The 3,906-nt window shown below is 34.5% G+C and overlaps 1 non-coding gene across 1 annotated transcript; it reads left to right on the top strand.

The window, feature by feature from the left end:
- Positions 1-239: 239 nt before the first annotated feature.
- On the top strand, positions 240-347 carry LOC148565613 (small nucleolar RNA R71). Its single transcript, XR_015884500.1, has one exon. It is a non-coding gene; the product is annotated as a small nucleolar RNA R71 (small nucleolar RNA).
- Positions 348-3,906: the final 3,559 nt, after the last annotated feature.

Below are 3,906 nucleotides of genomic sequence, written 5' to 3' on the forward strand. Positions count from 1 at the left end.
GCCAATATGGCATTCAGAGTATCAACTTCAAGAACTCCCTTCTTCATAGGCGTCCCATTACTCACAGGATTCCTCTCAGAATTGTACATAAACTGGTTATTAGCAACCATGTCAATGAGTTCTTGAGCTTCTGCAGGCATTTTCTTTAGGTGAATGGATCCACCTGCAGAAGTATCCAATGACATTTTTGATAGCTCAGATAAACCATCATAGAATATATCCAGGATGGTCCATTCTGAAAGCATGTCAGAAGGACACTTTTTGGTCAGCTGCTTGTATCTTTCCCAAGCTTCATAGAGGGATTCACCTTCTTTCTGTCTGAAGGTTTGAACATCAGCTCTAAGCTTGCTCAGCTTTTCAGGAGGAAAGAACTTGGCTAAGAAAGCCGTGACCAGCTTATCTCAAGAGTTCAGGCTGTCTTTGGGTTGAGAGTCCAACCACACTCTAGCTCTGTCTCTTACAGCAAAAGGGAAAAGCATGAGCCTGTAGACTTCAGGATCTACTCCATTAGTCTTAACAGTATCACAGATCTGCAAGAATTCAGTTAAGAACTGAAAAGGATCTTCAGATGGAAGTCCATGAAACTTGCAGTTCTGCTGCATTAGAGAAACTAGCTGAGGTTTCAGCTCAAAATTGTTTGCTCCAATGGCAGGAATGGAGATGCTTCTTCCATGTAAATTGGAATTTGGTGCAGTAAAGTCACCAAGCATCCTCCTTGCATTATTATTATTTTCGGCTGCCATCTCCTCTTCCTGTTCGAAAATTTCTGAAAGGTCATCTCTGGATTGTTGTAATTTAGCTTCTCTTAGTTTCCTTTTTAGAGTCCTTTCAGGTTCTGGATCTGCTTCAACAAGAATATTCTTGTCCTTGCTCCTGCTCATATGACAAAGAAGAGGGCGCAGAAAAATAACAATAATAGGGATCCTTTTTACCACAGCATAGAGGTTCCCTTATGTGAGTAGAAGAAAAGAAGAAGAGAAAATCTGAACTCAGAGAGAGAGGGTTCGGATTTTTGGGGAGTGATGGAGAGATGTTAGTAGATGAATAAATAAAATAGAAGGAGATGAGAGAGAAAGATGATTTTCGAAAATAATTTTTGAAAAAGAGTTAGTGATTTTCGAAAATAGTTTTTTGAAAAAGGTTAGTAATTTTCGAAGATTAAAATAATTAGTTAATTAAAAAGAAATTTTGAAAAAGGGGGAGGATATTTTTGAAAATGAGAGAGAGAAAGTTAGTTAGGTGGTTTTGAAAAAGATAAGAAACAAACAAAAGTTAGTTAGTTAGTTAAAACAAATTTTGAAAATCAATTTTGAAAAGATAAGAAGATAAGAAGTTAGAAAAGATATTTTGAAATCAAATTTTTGAAAAAGATAAGATAAGAAGATATTTTTGAAAAGATATGATTGAAATTAGTTTTGAAAAAGATTTGATTTTTTTAAAATCACAATTAGTGACTTGATTCACAAGAAATCACAAGATATGATTCTAGAACTTAAAGTTTGAATCTTTCTTAACAAGCAAGTAACAAACTTGAAATTTTTGAATCAAAACATTAATTGTTATTGTTATTTTCGAAAATATGATGTAAAATTAAGAAAAATATTTTTAAAAAATATTTTTGAAATTTTCGAAAATAACTAAGAAAAATGAAAAAGATTTGATTTTTGAAAAAGATAAGATTTTTAAATTGAAAATTTGATTTGACTCATAAAAACAACTAGATTTTTTTAAAAATTTTTGAAAGAGTCAACTCAAATTTTCGAATTTATGAGAGAAAAAAAAAGGGAAAAGATATTTTTTTATTTTTTGAATTTTTAATGATGAGAGAGAAAAACATGAAAATTATGCAATGCATGAGAATTTTAGATCAAAACATGTGATGCATGCAAGAATGCTATGAATGTCAAGATGAACACCAAGAATACTATGAAGATCATGATGAACATCAAGAACACATTTTTGAAAAATTTTTAATGCAAAGAAAACATGCAAGACACCAAACTTAGAATTCTTTAATGCTTAGCCACTAAGAATTCAAGAATGCATATGAAAAACAAGAAAAGACACAAAACATGCAAATGCAAAGATCAAACAAGAAGACTTACCAAGAACAACTTGAAGATCATGAAGAACACTATGAATGCATGAATTTTTTTCGAAAAAATGCAAGATGCACATGTAATTGACACCAAACTTATAACATGACTCAAGACTCAAACAAGAAACACAAAAATATTTTTGATTTTTTTTTTTTGATTTTATGATTTTTTTTTGTATTTTCTTTTAATTTTTTCAAAAATCATTTTGAAAAAGGAAAATAAGGATTCCAAAATTTTTAATATAAATTCCAGGAATCTTATGCTCTTTAGTCTAAAGCTCCAATCAAAGGGTCAGGCATGGCTTAATAGCCAGCCAAGCTTTAGCATGTAACAGGTAGATCATGAACAGTAGTAGGTGGATTAGCACCAACTAGCTTGCTCTTGATAACAAATTGGAAGCTTCAGTCCAAATGAATTTAGACATGGCTTTACAGCCAGCCAGGCTTCACATGCTTCATGAAACACTAGAATTCATTCTTAAAAATTTTGAATAAAATTATAAAATTTTTGAAAACATTTTTATTTTAAAATTTTTTTTCGAAAACAAAGGAGAAATTTTTGAAAGATTTTTGAAAAATTTTTGAAAACTTTTTGAAAAGAAAACGAAAAGAAAGTTACCCAATCTGAGCAACAGGATGAACCGTCAGTTGTCCAAACTCGAACAATCTCCGGCAATGGCGCCAAAAACTTGGTGCGCAGAAATTGTGATTACACTTTGATTATGTAAAATTCATCGCTCTTTCTTTCCCTGGTAATGGCGCCAAAAACATGATGCCAATACCATGGTTCACAACTTCGCATAACTAACCAGCAAGTGCACTGGGTCGTCCAAGTAATACCTTACGTGAGTAAGGGTCGAATCCCACGGAGATTGTTGGTATGAAGCAAGCTATGGTCACCTTGTAAATCTCAGTTAGGCGGATATAAAATAGTAATAGGGTTTTCGAAAATAATTAATAAAATAGGGATAGAAATACTTATGTAAATCATTGGTGAGAATTTCAGATAAGCGAATAGAGATGCTTTCGTTCCTCTGAACCTCTGCTTTCCTGCTATCTTCATCCAATCAGTCTTACTCCTTTCCATGGCTAGCTTTATGTGATGCATCACCATTGTCAATGGCTACTTTCGGTCTTCTCTCGGAAAAATGATCCAAATGCCCTGTCACGGCACGGCTAATCGTCTGGAGGCATCACCCTTGTCAATGGTTACATCCTATCCTCTCAGTGAAAGTGGTCAACGCACCCTGTCACGGCACGGCTATTCATCTGTCGGTTCTCGATCATGCTGGAATAGGATTTACTACCCTTTTGCGTCTGTCACTACGCCCAGCAATCGCGAGTTTGAAGCTCATCACAGTCATTCAATCATTGAATCCTACTCGGAATACCACAGACAAGGTTTAGACTTTCTGGATTCTCTTGAATGCCGCCATCATTCTAGCTTACACCACGAAGATTCCGATTAAGAGATCTAAGAGATACTCATTCAATCTAATGTAGAACGGAAGTGGTTGTCAGGCACGCGTTCATAGGGAATGATGATGATTGTCACGTTCATCACATTCAGGTTAAAGTGCGAATGAATATCTTAGAAGCAAAATAAGATGAATTGAATAGAAAACAGTAGTACTTTGCATTAATCTTTGAGGAACAGCGGAGCTCCACACCTTAATCTATGGAGTGTAGAAACTCTACCGTTAAAATTACATAAGTGAAAGGTCCAGGCATGGCCGAGATGGCCAGCCCCCAAAACGTGATCACAGGATCAAAATATGATCCAGGATGTCTAATACAATAGTAAGAGG

The sequence above is a fragment of the Arachis ipaensis genome, chromosome B5, assembly GCF_059453495.1.
Source record: "Arachis ipaensis isolate K30076 ecotype BB chromosome B5, ASM5945349v1, whole genome shotgun sequence".
Taxonomy (NCBI): domain Eukaryota; kingdom Viridiplantae; phylum Streptophyta; class Magnoliopsida; order Fabales; family Fabaceae; genus Arachis; species Arachis ipaensis.